The sequence below is a fragment of the Manis pentadactyla genome, chromosome 1 (genome assembly GCF_030020395.1).
Source record: "Manis pentadactyla isolate mManPen7 chromosome 1, mManPen7.hap1, whole genome shotgun sequence".
NCBI classification, from domain to species: domain Eukaryota; kingdom Metazoa; phylum Chordata; class Mammalia; order Pholidota; family Manidae; genus Manis; species Manis pentadactyla.
In genome coordinates this window covers 117,593,988-117,614,378 of record NC_080019.1, presented here as the reverse complement: position 1 = coordinate 117,614,378, position 20,391 = coordinate 117,593,988, and the positions used below count along the sequence as shown (strand labels likewise).

Here is a 20,391-nt window from a genome sequence, read left to right as displayed (position 1 = left end):
CAGTCATGATTTAGGGACGCTCAAAACCTAGACCACCAGAGCTGAAGTACCTTGAAAATCACCTAGTCTGATCCTTCATTTCACAGATGACAAACAAGATCAGAGTTGTTCTGCTTTTAACATGAGGGATAGACTGTATTCATTTGTTTAGTAATTCATTAATCCCCCTACCCATCCTTCCAACCAATGATCTATCAACCAATTCATGTGGTAAATATCCACCAGCACTATGTACCTAGCCCATGCTTGGCTCTGGATATGAAGACATGACTAAGACATGGTCCCTGCTTGCCATACATACACATAAGTAATTATGATTCAACATGATGTGTTAGAATGCAAGTGTGAACAAAGCATGTTATGAGCCTGCAGAGGGCAGTGACTAATCTGCTCTACCTGGAAGAGTGAGGGAAGACTTTTAAGAAGAGGAGACATTCAAACAAAACCTTAAAGTAAGGGAAAGAGTTCCGTAAACCAAGAGGGAGGAAGGCAATCACAGAGCGCAGGCAGGCTGTGTAAATGCCCAGCTGCAGGAGAATGGCAGCATGCCAGGAGAACAGTGAGCATACAGTGGCACTTCTGTGGAGGTCCTGGTGGGTGGGGGGTGGGATATGTGACACGTGCTGTGGCTGGGCTGAATGTGAACATGGAAGCCTATTATGGAGATCTGCCAGGCACTTGAGCTTTACCTTGGGGGTGACAAGGAGCTTTAGGAAGTTTTCAGGTGGAGCAGGGTCACATCAAATTCACATTTTATTATGACCTCTTCAGCCACAGATGAAGAGTCAGAGACTGTTGCAAAGGAGCTGTTGCAATTGTCCTACAGTAAAATAGGGAGCCTTTCAAGCATAAATCAGATCATGTCATCTCCTTGTTTACTAACCTCCATACTCCATATTCATCCTCCACCTGGTTACTCTTCACCAATTACTGTTCTTGTTTTTTTAGTAGTACTCATTACTGTATTAAATCATCTTATGTATTTATTCTCAGGCGAATTATCTGTCTCCAATTTTAAAATGAAAGCACCATCAGAGCCAGAACTGTGTCCTTCTCACCATCGTATTGCCAGGCTAAGCACAGCTCCCAGGACATATCTAAGAAGTGCCCACAAAATGTTTAAAGAGTGATGGATGAGACCTTGGCCTCGGGATGTGGTAAGGAGGATGAAGAGGGGATGGCCTTTAAAAGCAGAAAAACAGATCCCCTCTTTCAGTTTCATTACGTACTTAATGAGTTGATGGTAGCTGGTCTTCTGTAGAGAAAGGATGTTATGTACTAACTGACTGAATTTACTACCCACATTGAGAATTTCTATGATAGGCAACCCTATTTTCCCTCCTGCCCTCTTCACTCCATGTATTTCCACAAATTATCAGTCTCTGGAATGTAACCTGCCAGGGATCCTCTACTTTGTGCTTCCACGTTGTAGTCCCAGCTCTGCCACTAACATTGTGGGGCAGACAGGTTGCTTTTCTCAGGGCTTCAGTTTCCTTAGATGTAAAATTAGAGTGTTAGCCAAGGGCCTATAAAATACTTTCTAACTTACATGCTCTGAGTCTCATATTTCCCTAGCTAGTGCAAGAGTTTCTGTTTTCATTTTTTAAAAATATTTAAACAATGATTATATACAAAACCTAATGCAACACTTTTCTATATTTCTCTGTTGTCCCTTTCAATTTCTAGCCATAAGTATTTTTACAGAGTTTTAATCAGAACACATGTACAGTTTTGCATTCCATTCTCAATCTTGAACATTATTTGTTATGTACCTTTCATGTTGTCACAAAGTCTTCCCATTTATCATTTTAATGGCTACATAATTTTCCATGGAGTTAATATATCATATATTATTTAACCATTCTCAAAATGTTGGGAATTTGGATTCTTTCCAGGTTTTGATATTTTGAAGAGCTTTGAACATACAGGTTTCTTCTTTTTTAGAGTTATTTTCCTTAGGGTAAATCGCTCAGACTGGGATTATTAGATGAGTTTTATGGCTCTTGAAAAGTATTGCCAAATGGTTCTCCAAAAGAATTGTTTCAATTTGTATTCAATTTGTGTTTCTCATAGGAGTATGCCAGTTTCACAGAAAACTTGCCAGCATGTTTTTAAAAATCAATTTCCTTTATGTTTTTCAAGTACAAGTTACATGAAATCTGGCTTCCTGATTGTTGCTGTATCAGGATTATCATCAGTCAGGCTGCAGTTATGATATAATGGTGAGCACATAGAAGCCCTCAATAACTAGTGTTGTTATAATTATAGAAAGAGGGATCTCAGGAGGGCCACACATGCTTGTCCTACCTTCCAAGTCGTTTTTTTCCCCACCATTGTCTCTAGTTCAATTTACCGCAGATAACTTAACCCTTGCTTTCAATGTTTTCTCCAAGAAGAGTGCCACAGGCCTCCTCTAAGCCAAGGCAGCCGAGGTCCCTGACACGTAAAAGGCATAGCCCAAGCTCCCTCTCTCTCTGATATTCTCCTTTCTTCAATTGTCTGTCAAGAGTCCTCACTGGAGGCAGGATGCCGACTTGCTTTCCCAAAGCTGCTGCTTAATGTTAATCTGAAGTCATTGTCCACATAGTTATTTTCCCCTATTCTTCATCTTCCCCAAGAGAGGCCTTGGGCTATTTGGAGATGATGATTAATTCCCTTGTGGGTATTTTCTTCAAGTTGGATATCTCATTGTTTAATCTACTTATTCTCCTATTCAGATTTTCACTGCCATGTTTGCTCTCTTTTGATTTTTAGTTTGTCAAGTTCTCCCTTTAAGTGTTGGAGCTATTCATTTATCAAAATCTGCAGAACATCTTCCAAGTGACAAGCAGCATATAAAGATGAAAAGACCTAGTTCTTGCCCTCAATATGTTCAGAGTCCAGTGGGTCAGAGATGAGCACAGCCCTTCAAGGTTCTGGTCTTAGAGAACTCTCAGGCTGCATGCTGGTGTGTAGGTCAGGGGATGACACCCTTAAGAGAATTCAATGGTCCTTTATATACCCAAACCTATGTATGATTTGGTAAAATGTTGACTGTCCTACCAAGCAGAAGCTACCATATAATAACATTTGGTAAAGATGTCATAGCACCCCAGAGCCTGAAGTTCTGAGATTTAGACCATGAGAAAAGTTTTAAGAAGGGTAGGCATTGACCACCCACCAAGCAGAGCTGATTCAGAGCCACTATGATGGAGGCTGAAATGCTTAAGCAGATGTGCTGTTGAGGCCATTGGCTATTCAGAGAGCTTCCGGGAGTCTAAGGAAAGCCAGTTTCTTAGGGAGGAAGAACGGGAACCTACTGTTAACCAGTAAGGAGATGAATAGAGAAAACTCTGGTCCTGTTCTGCCATTGTTGGTTATATTACTTAACTCCTCTAGAACTTAGCATCTTCATGTGCAGAATGAATAGGATTAGACTATTTCTTCCACCTGTAATGTCTTTTTCAACTCTAATAATCTGTGATCCACAGAGCAGCAGATCCTGATTTGTTCTTCTCCATGACTTTTTGCATCGTCTCTCACCCATCCCAGAAAAGCAAGGGAAGAAAAGGTGACCGCCTTGGCCACTGGGCAGATGTGAGAGAGTCCTTTGGGATTCCATGATGTCTGCTGCTATGGTAGCAGGCATGCCCAGCTGTAGCTAAGACCTGCTGCTGGCATGATTTGTACCCAGTTTACCAGGCCTTCTGCTGTGGCTGCTGCCTCTTCCTTCCTCTCACTGAGGCAAACCTCCATCTTACTTGGTTTTGTTTTCTCCGCATATTTTGAGTTTGCTGCCTCCCAGCCCTTGTTATTAGAACAGAAATAATTAATAACTCATGGCACACGAATCAGCCAGATTGGACAATCTGCCTTTTGCTTTCTCGAACTGTCTTCTGAGCAATCTGCGAGCCTGAATTTATAGCCTGGACCCCATACAATGGATTGTTTTGTAATCCCCAGAAAGAATCAGGAACTCACCACATTGCCAGCTTGAAAAAATTAAATTCTCTTTGTAGTTCATAGTGGAAGTTTTATCCAACATCTTCACAAGAATTAAAAGCAACATGTGGTCTCATCCTTTCTTAAACCTCTCTTGAGAAGACAACTCTGTAGACATTTTTGGACCATTCTAGAATTTTCCATCCTGAATCATCAGGAGTTGATTCCTAACGTCTAACCCACTCAACTTCTGTAGCAGCCTAGACCCATTTCCTTAGAAGAGATTAAAAACAGAGATATATCATTCTCATTTTATTTTTCTTGTGGTTAGAGAAAATTGCTAAGGAATTTTCAGCATCCTCTGTTTTTAGCCTAAGGAATGACAATTCCTTGACCTCTTCCACATTGGTAAACACTCCAAAAATATCAGGCATTTCCAATCTTGTCATCTGGACTCTTGTAAATTTGTCCATAGGTATTTAAATCAATAGGACCTAGATTGGACAAGTGTGATCATTTAATAATATTCACTGAGCTACTGCCTTTTTCTTGGTGCCATGGGGAACACAAATTTGATTAAAGTAAGATTTATGATCTCAGGTAGCTTATGGTTTATAATCAGAGTAAGTATAATACAGGGCTGAGTTATGTCAAGTTGTAACTGTAGTAGTATAAACTTGTCTGCACACTGAATCTCCTGGGGAGCTTAAGAAGCTATTGATGGCTGCATCCCATCCTCCCTGAGATTCTGATTTAATTCATTTGAGGTATGTCCTGAACTTTGGAAGTTTTAAAAGATCCCCAGGTGATTCTGATGTGCAAACCACACTATTATGTCCCAGTTGAAATATTGGGAGACTCAAAAGAAAAACAAAGTTTGGTAGAGAAATTGAGAAGTTTTCATGGGAGAGTTTAGTCTAAAAGTCTACTGGAGATTCAGTTTAACGGTGAGGATTAAGTTGTGGGCTTTGAGGTTACACAGACTGGAATTTGAATCTCAGCTCTGTCTCTTAGTGGCTGTGTGTTCTTAGGTTAGTTACTTACCCATTCTGAGGGACAGCCATGAGCAAAAGCACACAGAATCTTTAGGGCACATGAAGGAAGTAGTGGGAAGTAAAGGCAGTGGTGTGGGGACATAGTTTTTCCTGCTGAGGAAAGGTCCGAATTTGCAAGAGGGCAGCTCAGAGGCGACAGAAAGAAAGTGGTGGATGAGATAGATGTTATAGGGGTAAGCCTTCTCCTAACATCCAGAATATCTCTCTTCTCTGGCCAACTGTCTCATCCAAATCAAAGCCAGTTAAATTGAGCTCCTGTTATGACCCAGAATATTAATCAAGAATACATGGCTAAAGAGCCAGACCAAAGTCCTCTTCTGAGAAACTGATTCTTATGAGCAGAATATATACAGGAACTTCTTCCTCAGCTGCTTCTGATGCTCTCTGTTACTCAGGTCCTTAGACCGTCCCGATGAGAACAAAAGAAATTATGAAGAAACTTAATATCAAATACATAATGAAAGGTTGACAGAATTAGACATTGAGACCGAAGAAGAGATAAAATACCTTTGCTCAGAATAAACCCAGATCTGCCCATGTTACCATTAATTGCTCCTCATGGTTCTATTGTAAGGTTTGTTTAAGTAACAAGTGGTTATTATGCTGAGAATGCTGGTTCCCTAAGTTCTATCATGAGGCACGTGATAGGACTGAAAAGAAATAAACCTCCATTTCCAAATGAAGAACTAGATTTGTTAAGAGTATACTGATGAATTTCAATGAGAATGTTACATGAATTGCAAATGCTTGGAGAAGGAAGCTGTAGTCATTTTGCAGAACAGAATCAAGTCATAAAATGTAAAGGCTAGAGAAGGCTTTGGAGTTCATCTCGTCCAATCTTCTGTGTGTATGGGCAAGGAGACGAGGGCTGAGTGACAAGGTGATTTATACAGGGTCACACAGTGTAATAACTGCTGAGGAGAGAAGGGAAATTAGGTCTCCCGTCTCCTACTGCTCATTTGCCATAAGAAAAAAAGAATATTTTTGGTTTTTCCATCAGGAAGAGCTGAGCTTTCCCTAGGTAATAAGTTACCTTGCAAGCCCCTAAACCTTGTCACACACGTATATAATGGCCACAAGATTCTGTGTGCATTTTGCAAATCAACCTGATTTCTCCAACTTAACTCTATCATCATCACTTTCTTTTGCCTCATTTTCTTTTCTCTTTTTCCCCCATTGTTTTCACTTTGATATGTTAGAAGCATCAGTACAAAATACCTTAATCCCTTTGCAGAGTAAGATAGAGTAAAAAGATATATAGCTCCATTCTACTTGTACCATGTCCCATCGTAGAAGAAAACTTATGTTTATTGATACTCACTTTGTCCTTATACCTAGTATTTCTTTAAGTTCTCTGAGCATCACTATGAGGCATATGCCATTATTTTCTTCATTTTACATGGGGAAACTGAGTCTCATAGAACTGAAAAAATTGCCTGAATCTTACAATTGGCCAAGGGGAAAGATGAGGTTAAATCCAGGTCTGCCTGATGCTGATGCTCCTGTTCTTTCCCCTGCATTGGGTGACTCTCGGGCAATATTTATTGCCCTGGAATGGGAAAGCTGCCCATGGTTGGCTGAATGGCCTGAGTATGCTGCTCTCCCACAATGCCTTGCTGTTTAATTCTTTAGAAGTGCCTAATTATTTCACTCAGCAAGACCTCAAATCTTACTCCAAACAACTGGCTTCCAAAGAATTGGCTATTTTCCTTGTTTTTAATGTAGGGGAAAGAAACCCAACTAGCTATTTTTCTTTATTACTTTACAAGAACAAAAATAATCAAATTAAGATGTTAAAAATAAATTTTAAATGTGCAACTGTGGGAGAAAGACACCTCCTGTCTGGGAGAACCCAAAGAAATTTAAATAGACTCATATGTGTTCTTTGTGTGAAATGCAGAGGCCACAATTCAAAGTAAGATGTTAACAAGACATTAAAGAGAATGAGCTGGGGATAAGCGCAGGTTTGCAAAGTAAGTTCACGAAGTCATTTACATGAGGAGCGTATGGCGGCGTGACTAGGAGCCTCCTCTCCCCTGGCCCTGTTACCAGTGCTGCTCCTGCAGACAGGCCTCCTCGCCACTGCTTCTTCTACTGAGGAGATTGGAGTATCTTCCTGCATCAGCTCTGAACGAGATAGTACAGGAGAGCAAAGGCACGAGTTTGTGCCTTTAGGGAGCTCCAGGATTGTTGGTGAACTTGACTTCGGTTACAGTGAGCAAAGCTCAAGCTCGAGAGACTGGTCGAGTTCATCTTGCCAGACAGGGTAAATATCAGGGCTGACTGAAGTCATGCTGCCAGTTTGGGACTGCAGTAAATTCTTACAGTGATGGAATCTGAGGGAACCTCAGAGATTCCAGTCTCAGGCTTCATTTTATATGTAGAGGCCCAGGAAGGGGCTGGCCCCAGGCAATACCATTAATTAATGGAAATAAGCATGGCTATTTGTTAGGTACCAGACTCTGTGCGGCACACTTTACATGTTGGCCTCGGTACATAGCCCGTGACATGCTGTGAGGTAGGAATTAGCCCTGACTGGAGCTGGGAGAGCTAAGGCCTGGAGCTGGGAGCTGCATGCCTGAGGTCACATGGCAAGTAAGTTGTAGAGGTAGGATTTGAGTGCCAGTAAATCTGACTGACTGCAAAGTCCATCTTCCTTTTAACCATTACACAACAGAGCTGGGACTGGGGTCCAGAGGCAAATTTACTTCAGTGTAGTGCTTCCTTTAGTGCAGAGAACCTTTGAGTATATTCAATAGCTTATTTGATATGTATTTTCTGAGGGCCCACTGTGAGCAGATCTTGGGCTAAACCCTGGGGATATAAAAAATTAATAAGTGCAGGTTCTTAACCTCCTGGATCTTAAAGTGTAATGGAGCTACTGACACTTGAAAGGAAATTACAGTACAGTGTGGTAAGTGTTATTATGGAAATATAAACAAGTGCTGTGGGAGATCAGGACAAAGCGAATAGTTCTGCCTGGAAGGAAAAAAGGGTGACCTCTCAGAGATGGTGAAATGTGAGTTGGGACACAAAATATGCCTGAGTTATCCAATCAGTATGGGGAAGAAGTACATTCCAGAAAAGGGGAACAGTATGAGCAAGAGCTCCACATTGTAAAAGATAATTGGTATGTTGGGCTAAGGAGTTCAGGGTGACCCCGTGGGGTGAGCAGGCAGGAGATGGAGTTTGAGATCAGAAGGTGAAGAGTGTTCCGCACCCACCACCCCTGCCAAGGAATTTTTTTCTCAATTCTACAGGCAGTGGATCATCAATGGGGATTCCTAAGCAAGAGCATGCCTCAGTGGGAGCTGCTTTTTAAGAAGATAACCCAGTGAGACATGGAAGACAGAGAACAGACGCTGGCATGATCCCATCCCACCCAAAGCTCATGAGAGCTCGAGACAGAGCACTGTGGATGGAGAGGCAGGACAGAAAAGAGATACTAGTTTCTGAGATTAAGCTCCTGCACTCTGATGACTGGCATGTGGAGGGCGAGGGGAAGAAGTGCCTGAGGATGATCTGGGGATTTCTAGCTTTAAAGGAGGAATGGCTGAGAATCCTAGTAACCAGAGCAACATGTGAAGGACAGTGAGCAGCTTCGGTAAACCTGGAGGTTGGGAGAGTGAATTCACTTTTAAGCATGCGGCTTTAAGCTTCTATAAAACACCCCACTGGAGATGTGGGTGCAATTGGGGTGACAAATGTGGTGGTTGGGAGAGAAGTAGGGGCTGGAAATGGAGATTCAGGAGACTTCAAGGTATCAGTGGTGTGCTTTAAACTGTAGAACCAGTGAGTATCCCCAGGGAGCTCTGCAAGGCAGGAGAAAATGAAGACCCAAGGAGCAGCCCAGGTATACTCAGACCCAGAGTCCCTGTGCCCACAGGGACTCCCTTAGAGCAAGTTCTCACGGACGTCACCCTGCTTTCTTGAGTGGGACATGGGGACAGATAGGTCATTCTGTGCTTACTTCAAAGTCTCTACTAATTGATGATTTTTTTCAAATAATTTTCAAAATTATTAACCCAATATTTATTGAGAGCATGGAGTCTGGCAGGGTATGGAGTGATGAGTCAGATAAAATCTCTGTCTTCAAGGAGTTTCTATCAATATCAGGGGAAGCTAAAGAGCAAATTAAACAGTGAGTGTGAAAGTTCTTAGCAGGGTGCCTGACTTAATAGAAGAGAAATGACTTTCATTTTTAAATTTGATATATGTAAGTATCTGAGAGAAGGGATAAGATGGTTCTGAGGAAGAGGAGATTCCTTGACTTGGCTAGAGGCCTGAGGGAAGCCTTTGTAGAAGAGGTAGAATCTAGGTGTGCAGCATGGGAGGACTGGAGCAGGCAGCAGCGGCTGTTGGTGGGGACAGGGACACACTTCAGATGGAGAGAACTTCTCTGATAGGCAACTGGGTTTGCAAATGGAGCCAACTGTTACGAGAGACCCCAGGCAGCTTAGTGCCTCTTGTCCCACCACAATGGGACACAAGAACTGATATTCAGAAGGAACACGGGGCTCCCAGGGCTGGGTAGCCATAAGGAGGACTAGTCCCCAAGAAGGGGCAGAGGGCTCCGGGCGCCCGGCCCACCCCCAGCCTGACTCATTGCGATACCACACTGTTTTAGTGCTTCGTTTCCCTTGGTCAAACCAGGACTATTTGAATGCACCTGCCTCTCTTCCGTGCCCCCTGCCTGGCCAGGGTGGCCGTTGTGAGGGTAGGAGTGCTTCCTAATTGTGGTCCTGCGGCCCAAGGCCCACGTGAGGGCTCTTGGCGGTCTCACTCAAATGAAGTGGGGGCCGGCTGACTGCTCAGCCACACTTGGAAGACACCTTGCTTATTCCTTCTCAGTGATCCTCTGGTCTCGTTTTCAAGTTGCAAATTTCAGAAGCTTGCTGCAGCTCTTTCAAAAAAGGTGAGAGGAGGAGAGGGAGGGCGAAGTGGAGCTCCACCTGCCAGAGAGATGCTGGGGTCTCAGCAGCATTCTGCCTCTCGCCCCCGAGTCCCTATAGATTGCCTCCACCCCCTCCTCCCCTCCAAATTAGACATATTTGAAATGCAGAGCAAATGTTCTCATAGAAAAAAAGAAGAAAGATGGGAGAGAAAAAAAGTAAAAGTTGTAAGATATTACCAGACACCTGGAAGGGTCAGTGTCTTCACACAAAGTGAATTTTTCTGGGCATTTCTGCTTCATAAAGCCAGGGCACAGGAATCTGGATTATCCATTCAGAGCTCTGCTCCCTGGTACCAGCCTACCTGCTTGGGGGCCAAGAAACCCTAGGTCCCTGAGATGTGATCATATGACACTTTCCCCAGGACAACAGCACAGTTGGGGTCAGTGTTTTAAGCAGAGCCATTAGAGGGATTGACCTGTTTGAGTTTCTCTCAGTCTCCAGGGCAGATGATGATGGTGATGATGGTGCTGTCAGTAACTTTCTGTGGTGAGTCATACTGCAACAAAGCACTTTCACATTTATTGAATCATTTTCTTTCAAAAAACATACTAGAGATCCCAGTCCCCTTCAGAGTATTCCCAAAAGATAAACTGCCACCTCTAGTAAAGTGGACTTCCGCGTAGATATCATTATCTAGCGCTGCGCACGGGGAACTTTGGAGATTTGCATTGTGGTCTTGCCCTGAGCAGCTGGGTGACCTTGGACAAATCACTTCACCCCTCCTAATCTTAGCTTCTTCGTATGTAAAATGTGTTAATAATAACTGTCTGAGAGGGTTATTGTGGGGATTTAAATGACTTCATGTAAATAAAAAAAAGACATTATAAACTCTAAAGCATTATGCAAATATTAATTACCATCTATACAAGGGTGAGCTATTTGCAAAAATGAATGTAAATATCGTTTTGAGATGGCAGGTTATGATGTGCCTGAGAGAGCACTTCACTTGGAATCAAAAGAGATGTGTTCTATTTTGGCCCCTGAACGTCAGGTGGCAGCTAGAAGTGTGCCGGTTAGGCAGGCAAACACGGCCGTGTGCACGTGGAGCATTTACCAGTAGAAACGGCTGCCACCGTCCACCTGCCATCATCGTGCACCTGTGGTGGGCTGAGCACTGGCCCCAAAGGTACCCAGATCCTAATCCCAGGAACCTGTGAATATTTTACTTTACATGGTCAAAGGAATTTGTAGTTGTGATGTTAAGCATGAAGTGGAGAGTATTCTGAAGGGACCATTATAATGACAAAGGACCCTTTACATCACAAGACAGATGTGGGAGAGTCAGAGCAAGAGAAGTGGCTATGTGACGATGGGAGCACAGGTTGGAGGGGTGTTCTTTGAAGATGGAAGAAAGGGCCACACGTCAAATACAAACAGGCCCTACAAGCTGAAAAAGATGAGGAAACAACTGTTCCTTCCAAAGAATTTTTCTGCAAACACCTTGACTTTAAAGCCCAGAAAAACTAATTTCAGGCTTCTGGCTTCCAGAACTTTAAGAGAATAGCCAAGCAATCAATGGTTTAAGTCACCAGTTTGTGGTAATGTGCTGCAGCAGCAAGAGAAAACTCATACGTTCCCTCTACCTTGAGCTCCCCTTCCTGGGTCCCCACATGTTCAGGCTCCTGTTTCCTTTCTTCCTTACAACCTGTACCCACTTCTCAGTAGGCTAGTGGGCTGTGCCCACATGTCCCTTCACTGGCTCCCCATCTTCTGTGGGCCAGTGTGGAGCTCATGCATCACTGGTGCTTACAACTGATGAACTCCTGGTCTCCATGCCTCGAGTTGGCTGGACATCTCCTGAGGCACTCTTGGCTATCGAAATGCAGCTTGCCTTTGGGCAAATCACTTAAGCCTTCAGACTCTCCGTTTGCTCATCTGTCATTTGGGGATGAATTCCTTTCCATCTTTACTTTACAGGGTGGTTGGGAGACTTAGGAGAAATGATAGCAATGGCAGCTTGTTCACTTATAAAATTCTCTACAAGTGTGAACTCCTATTATCACCATCATCATTATTTTATAAACAGAAGTATCTAGACTAATCTCTTCTTCACTCCACATATATGTTGTGACACTCTGATTCTAGACAAGGGGAAAAAATTTTGTAAGAAGAATATCCACTTGGGCATCGGATTTTGGACATCTGGATTATCCACAAACTTGCACTTTCAAAATGGACCTATAAAAATAAAAAAACCCATAGATGTTGTAAGGACATTAAATCATTGTTTAGTAATATTGCCCATTTGGGGATGGTGAGGTGGGGCAAATTTCGCTTACCTTTCTCTTTGTGGAACTAAAAATAGAAATGACACCTTACTAATCTGTAACAGGTTATCTGAAAACAGGCTTTTAAAACATCTTTCAGCCACAAGACTGCTAAGCGCTGAGGAACTCTGTACTGCAAACCCATGCTTACTGCACCTTGCCACTGAAAAATGAAAACCCCCACTAGTTATGGGCTCTTTCTCAAACATTATAACCACAATTTACCTAAAACTCCCCCTCGACCCTCAGAATGGTTTATGCACCATGACCTCACTAACTTTCTCTGAGTTGATTAGGATCAGAAAAAATCAAGCAATTGTCTGGTAAATTTGGTCAGAGAGCAGAAAATATTAGAATGCAAGGGGAAGGAGTTGGTGGAAGGGAAATAACATTTATCAACCACTTAGTTCAAGATCTCATACTACACTTTTCTGTGCATGCTATCTAATTTACTTCTCATTACAACCTCATTATGTACTATTGTTTTCATTTTACCAATTGGAAGCTGCAGTTCAGAAAGATTAAGTAACGTTCCAGAACATCATTGTAGGACATGATAGAGCTGGCTTTCCAGACCACTTCTAGTTCATTCCTTTACAAAAAAAAAAGAAAGTGAGAGGAATTTATTGCCCCAAAGCTGTATATTTACTTAGTTCTCCTATGATTTCTAAAATTTAGGTTCACTAAATAAAGTCTTGACTTGCCCTTTTGAAACTACCCCTAAATTTCTCTAAGTCCTTGGAAACTCAAGAGAATTGAATAACTCCAGGGCCTTCTTCCTTGGACCCCAGATTAGGTGCTTCTTGGGTTTATTACCTGGGGTTCTGACTGTACTGAGTCCCATGGTTTTCCCATGGGAGGCTGAAATCCCTTCCTTGATTCTTCACCAGGTTCTGCTTCATGATGACCAGCACCCACTAGAAATGATAAGCAGAGCTTTTGCAAAAACTTTCCCTGTGCCCAAGGCAAATAGTAAAACAATATTGGCTTTAAAGCCACAATATAGAAGGTCCAGACCCAGCTTGGCTATTATCTCTCTGTGCAATTGTAGGCCAACCAGGAGTGGGTCTAGATAACCAACCAGGTCTGGATATCTCACATCCAGGAGATTGGGTTGATGGGGCTGCTTGAAATCCCAAATGTGTGAAGTGAGTGAAGGGAAGCTCTCAATGGATTCTGACTTTGGCTATATGAAATACATCCTCCTGTTCATTCATGGATAACTCATAAAAATTCAACATCCTTTCCCAAGAGGGTGTATCTCCTATTCATTTGAGATTGATGGTCCAAGGGGACACTATGGGACTGTGATACACTGAGACTCCCCCAAACTGAGGAAGCTAAAGGTGGAGAGAAGATTGGTTAGTGGCAGCGGGCAAAATGGGGCAGACTCTTAGGGAAGTGAGATAGGATGTGTGTGGAAAGGAAACTAAAGCAGGTTAGGAATCCTGATACTTCATGGTATTGTGAGGACCAGGGCAAGGTTCTGGAAAGCAGAAGATTTGGATTCTGGCTCCAGATAACCAGGTGCTTCTTGAAACTGACTGAAGTCATCAGCCTCACTGGGTTTCATTTCCTCAACTGGATAAGAGGAATAATAATCTTCCTAACTGTCCCATAAAGTTGTTGTAAAGATTAAGATGACCCAGTGTATGTGGACATTCTTAGGAAACTGTGGAGTGTTATAAAATGTAATAACATCATTATTTGTAGAGCCCTCACAGATTGTCCTATTGGACAACAATTTTTATTCCTTTTTTTGCTAAGGGAGTCCAGGTCTGAGATGTGATCTTCCTAAGAGCCTTCGTGTAGTGGGTGAGAAAGCCCGGGATCATTACTATTAACGAACAGCAGAAGAAGGAGGGTGGTTGAGGGTTTTCCCTGATACAGGAGATGCCATGGCATGTGTCTATGCTGCTGCAACCAGATTTGGCAGCAGGATATAGAAAAGGCATGTTTCAGTTACTATTGCTTCAAACAAATCACCCCAAATCTTAGTGGCTAAATCTGTGGATTGGGAGTTTGGGAGGAGTTAGGCTGGGCATTTCTGGCTCAGGAGCTCACATGTGAATGCAGACAACAGTTGGAGCCTGAAGCCCTGGGCAGGGCGTATTGGAGCAGCCGGGGCAGCCCAGGCATCTCTTGGGGCCCCAACCATGGCCCTTCTGCATGCGTCACTTTGGGCTTCCTCACATCTGGCAGCCTTGGGAAAGCTAGATGCTTAACTGGCAGCTCAGGTCTCCATGTGAACAAGGAGGAGATGGCATCATTATCACTTTTAATGATGTAGCTTCAGAAATCATACAGCATCATTTACACTATATTGAAATGATTATAAGCAAGTCACAACTCCACCCAGAGTCAAAAGGAGAAATAGACCCTACCTTTCGCTGGGAGCAGTGGCACATTTCTAGAAGAGCATATGGTATGGGAGACACTATTGCAGCCAGAATGCCGTCTGCTGAGGAAGGAAAGGCCTCAATGCTGTCAGAAGGAAGATTAAGGGTCTCAGACCTTGGGAAGAGGGGGCATTATTTCTGTACAATGATGTGAACTATAAAGCAGTCAGTTAATGACAGACAGGTCCCCTCAGAAAGAGAGACTGAAAAAAAATGCCAGCAATGTTCTATGACCTTACAATAGAGTATGTTAATTGACAATGTGATAGAGGCATATTAGGGAAGGTCCTGAAATTATATCTGGGCAGATTAATCAGTTCAGTGAAAAGTTAACAGGGAAGGTGTTTATGGAAGCAAACAGAAATCTCTCTTTAAAAATTGCCAGAATATATTTTATAGATTCAACTTCTTGTTTGAATAACTTTACAAGCTCAGGCTTTCTATATGGTTTAGTTATCTTGAAACCTCCTTATCCTCCCACTGTTGAGAAGTTGGTGGGTTCTGGATAGAAACCAAAGACATTTTCCCACTCAATTATCCCTCAATAAAACTTGGACCTACCAAGAATATTTTTTTAAATGTTTGGGAAAGAATATTAATTTAACTCTCTGGTTACTCTTTATTTTAATTAAAAAGAAATTCTTTTTAGTTTTTAGTTGATTTTTACCCTATGCAAATACTATGATCTTTTGGAACAAACTGACATGAGGAAAGCACCCTGGCCTCAACAGCCAAGAGCCACCCATCATCAGAAAGGGGGTGAGCTGGACTGGGGAGACCCATGTGGCCTGGGAGAGGAACTCCAGGCCCAGGTTTCTGGACTGCAGTTTGAAGGCACTGTGTGAGAGGTCATGTTTCAGTCCTGCTGTGCATATGACCTGGTTCCAAGCCTGCTCCCAGTATGTGATTATTGGTGAGAGTCCTCCATGGGTTGTTGCAAGAATTAAAAGAAATGATGTATGTGGAGCACTTGGCATGTGGTAGGCACTCAGTAAAGTGCACTATTATTGTTACTATGTTGTGTTTTATTATAATTTAATACTAACATTAAAGTATGAAGAATGGCTTTCTGTTTATAAATATGTTATTTTTCATCTTATTTAATTGTAACAATTCTGTAATTTAGGCATTGTTATGATCCCCCCTCACCCCCAGTTTTACATATTTAGATCATTGATATTCCAGGAGGCCAAGTGACTTACTTGGAGTCTCTTGGCTACTAAGTGGCAGAGCTGGGATGGAACCAGGTTACCACCCCAAAGTCACCCGTTTTCACTCTACCGTATTGTTTCCTAAATTGGCAAGTAACCCTGTGTAAGCATTCCATGTCCCGTCCCTGACTCTGGCCTTCGATTTCTATCTGCAAGATGAGAGGAGTTACATCATGCCTAAGGTCCTTCCAGGTCCCAGTGTCTCTGATTAAAAGCATATGTTCAGGAATGGACCCTGCCTGCTGCCGAGCTCCTGTGCATACTAAAGCCCAGGCTCAGGGGGGGCTGGAGCTTGGAGCTGTGCCCAAAACACAGGCCTGGCTTGGCATTCACCACCATATCTGACTGCCAAAGGACACAATTCTCTAGAGGACCTGAATCCAATCTGGCCAACTTCTGGTGGCCTTAAGTTATCCTCCGACTTCAAACTTCTGATTATCTGAAGCTTATTTTTAAAAAGACTTAGGAATAACCATTACATCTCTCTGGAGACATGGGTCTTTTCTTACTTTCATTATGCTCCTCCAACAACAAGGGATGGGAGTTGGGAGACAGGCAATCTGTATGTAGTTTTTGCCTCTGCTGCTGCTTTTCTTGTGACCCTGGGCAAGTCACATCAAAAGCAGGGTTATCAACAAGCCTTCTCCTGGCTTGAGGGTTTGTGAAGCCATGTGGCTTCCTCTCTAGGAACAAGTGGAAGACATAGGTTACATGTGCCTTTAAGATAAGAAACCTATCAGATTTTCTAATAGTGTCTGATATTCAGGACTGGCCCACTTCAACTGCCCTTTCAAAAACAGCTTTTCTATATTGCAAAGGAAATAGGTGAGAAAATGCTTTCTGTCTCTGGCCCTGAGAGAAGTCATAAGTTTCATAGGTAATATTAGATTTAAAGCACATTTCTTATTCCTTCTGTGTACCTCCTTTTCCATTTCAAGATGGGATCTGGAGTGACTCACAGTCACTCAGAGTGAGTCTGGAGCCATGTTGGATGGACCCTTCCTGCCCCTGGGGTCAGTGCTGCTTCTCCCGGACCAGGCGCTTTACTCTGGCTCTCATCACCTGGCTTCACTGCACAGCCTCAGGCAGAAGATCCACCTGCCCCAGGAGAAGGGCCTTCACACTCAGGAGCGAGAGCTGTTGGGGCACCATTTAAGCAGATGCTGAGGGACCTCTCCTCTAGCCTCTCTGCCCCCAGAGTTAAGGAGTTCGGTTTTGGTTTCATTTTACCAGAGAGTGGGAAGAAAGAGCAAGTGATCCTTGCTCCACTTCTGGGGCACAAATTGCTCAGACCCTCTCCAAAGCCCTCTGCTTGCTGCCAGCAGTCCCAAGGGGACAGAGAAGAGGGCAATTGCAACAGCCTTGGGACAGCAATTGCACAATTCACCACACAGCCTCGGGGCAGCTTGGAGAAGATCTAGAATCATCTAGCCACATGGGGCAGTAGATAAAATCACGGCCTGGTCTCTGGTCACTGCTGTGCCACCAACTCACTGTGTGACCTTAGACACTTACTGAACCTCTGTAAACCTCCTTTTCCTCACCTGTCAAACTAGATAATGGGAAGCTTTGTGGATTAGAAAAGTATCAGAGTGGAAAAGTATTCATCTAGCCCCAGCTCTTTTCTTTATTCACTTGGAAACAAAGGGTTGGGGTGGGGTGCGGTTTATCTAATGTTACATGGCAGATAAATAACCGGGTCATTTCTTGAAAACAAGCCCCCTACTTCATGTTGGAGTGCACCTTTCTCTTCTAGATGATCACCAAGGTTTTCCCAGCTCCAGAACGCTATCACTCTGCAGACATAGTTCCCTACCAGCTCTGGCTGCTGCCTTTGGGTTCATCTTGTATTGGTCACCATGTGCTTCCTTTGGGACTCTTGGTGACACGTTCTGTCCAACTACTTCCCTTATCACAGACATCTTCAATTTCACATAGGCTAGGCAAATGATCTGCTCAGCAAAGCTTCTGGCAATCCTGTCATAATGCTTGCAATGATCTTGGTTCATTTCAGGCAAAACTGTCAGAGTGCTGGGCAAGGGCAGGGGCAGCTTGGCACCTCGGCTTGTATATAGACAGAAACTCACAGGAGCCAAAATGAGACTCATGTTCTAGGTTCATCTTGGCCCCTGAATCACTTTGTGACCTTGGACCTGCCTCATTTTCTCCATACTAAAAACAAGTTGATTGAACTAGATAACCCTAAGGTACCTTCCAGTTCTGACATTCCATAACAAACTATTGCCCAATCTTTCTATTACTTAGGGAATTTTGATTAGATCTAGGAGGATGAACTTTGCCACAGGACGTCTGGGAATACTTGCAAGCTGTAGGACAGTAAACAAATAATAGTAAAGAAAAATAAGAATATTATGTTGTCCTGTACTTTTGGCTCATATTTTCTAAGATCCATAAAAATGTTTGCAGCATATTTTAATTTTCATATGCAAAGATGAAGAAGGGAAGATAATAGTTATACTTGCTGTGGAAATTAACCATACGGAAATTTAACCGTATCAAAATATTGCATTGGATTATATTTGGCGGGACATGATTGGTTCATCAGCTTCATAGACATGGATCTTGCCTTCAGAGGAGGTTACCAGGGAACTCAAACATAGATAGAGATAACTTAAATATAAGGTATGACATTTTAATGCTGATAAAAAGGACCTTAGACAGGAGAGAGATCACTTACTGTTTGGAGCTATCAGAAAAGTCTTCATGGAGGAGTTTGTATTTGAGCTTGGTTTGGGGAAAGAAATGGTCATGAGAGGGAAAAGGAGGCAAATCAGCGGAGATATTATCAACAAAGGCAGAGGCAGGAGAGCCATTTGAAGTTTGGGGATGAGGGAATGGGTAGTTTGTTTTGTTAGAGCACAAGGCTGTGAAGTGAAATAGTGGAGAAGAAGACCACTTATATTTATATGACATAGCTCTTGGCTAGTACAGAAGTTCATTTAGGGCAGAAATCTTTTTTCAATTCATCTTTGTATCCCTATCAAAGGTGATACATAACCACCTCTCAAAACTTGTTTAATGAATAAATTGTATTATGTATTAATTTTTTCCTACAAACTATCCATACACTGTGCAGATATAAACATATCTTCGAATCACAGAAGTCAAGTTGAGTATGATGCTTATCCTATTGACTGTCATGGATGTGAAGTGTCATGTAAATGAAGTACATTTATAGTCCTGTAATTATAGATCAGTGATTTCACCTGGGGAAGGAGGCTGTGTCAAATTCCACAGCTTCTAAGAGTTAAAATGTGATAAAAAAAAATGTTTAAGATGCTAAGTTCTACAACTCTGAGGCAGAAATAAGCCCATTGACCATCATCTCTTGCAATGGCCTATATGGCCAATTCTAAGGACAATAGAATAAAAGGGATCCTAGAAAATGTCTGTGAGTTGTAATAAATTAAATCTCCTAAGAAAATATGTTGCTATTCACCGAGTTTCTGTCACTTAGTAATGTAGTATCCAGACTGCTGAAGAAAAGATAGAAAGGAATCTGAACTTTTCTGCATCTTGGCTGTGGTAGTCAATAATAAACTTACACATGTGATTAAATTGTATAGAACTAAATGTACACACCCACAGGATATATGAATAAAATAGGTAGATCACTTCAATGTAAATGTCCTGTTCATGATATTGCATTACAGTATTAAAAGATATTATCATTGGGAGAAACTGGTTTAAAGGGCACATGCAATCTCTCTGCATTATTTCTTATGCCTGCATGTGAAGCCTGCAGTAAGTTTTTAATTCAAAAACAGGTCTCAGATAGGTTGAATGGTGAATTCTGTAAAACATTTAAGGAAGAAATTATGTCAATTCTCTACAATCTCTTCCAGAAGATAGAGGCAAAGTGAATACTTCCTAACTCCTTCTATGAGGCCATACCCTAATATCAAAGCCAGAAAAAGACAAAGAAAAGAAAACTATAGATCAATATCTCCCCTGAACATGGATGCAAAGATCCTCAACAAAATATTAGCAAGTCGAATTTAACAATGTATGAAAAGAATTACATACCGTGAACAAGACATTTATTCCAGGCATGAAAGACTTGTTCAACACTCAATTAATGTAATCCATCATATCAATAAGCTGAAGAAGAAAAATCACATGATCATACCAATAGATGCAGGTGGACAAAATCCATCACCCATTCATGATAATAACTCTCAGCAATCAAGGATTAGAGGGGAATTTTCTCAACTTGATAAAGAATATCTTTAAAAAACCCATAGCTAACATCATACTCAATGAAGAAAAACTCAAAAGTTTCCTGCTAAGATCAGAAACAAAGCAAGAATGTATTCTTTTACTACCACTTTTCAGCATCATATGGAAGCCCTTGCTAATGCAATAAGGCATGAAAAGCAAATAAAAGGTATATAGATTGGGAAGGAAGAAATAAAACTATCTTTATTCTCAGTTGACATGATTGTCTATGCAGCAAATCTGAAAGAACTGACCAAAAACACTATTGAAACTAAGAAATAATGCAAAATTAATATATAAATGTCAACCACTTCCCTATATACCATCAATGAATAAGTTGAATT

The 20,391-nt window shown here is 42.1% G+C and overlaps 1 long non-coding RNA gene across 3 annotated transcripts in view; it reads left to right on the top strand.

The window, feature by feature from the left end:
• The first annotated feature begins 402 nt into the window (after positions 1 to 402).
• The window catches only part of LOC130683455 (uncharacterized), a 36,384-nt gene continuing 16,395 nt past the window's right edge, over positions 403 to 20,391 (top strand). The window contains exons 1-3 of one of the 3 annotated variants that reach the window (XR_008997199.1): positions 403 to 559; positions 994 to 1,157; positions 8,237 to 10,824. This is a non-coding gene — a long non-coding RNA (uncharacterized LOC130683455). Of the gene's footprint in view, positions 560 to 993; positions 1,158 to 3,531; positions 4,457 to 8,236; positions 10,825 to 20,391 lie in introns of those variants that run through there. The other 2 variants (XR_008997200.1, XR_008997201.1) reach the window with 2 other exon arrangements.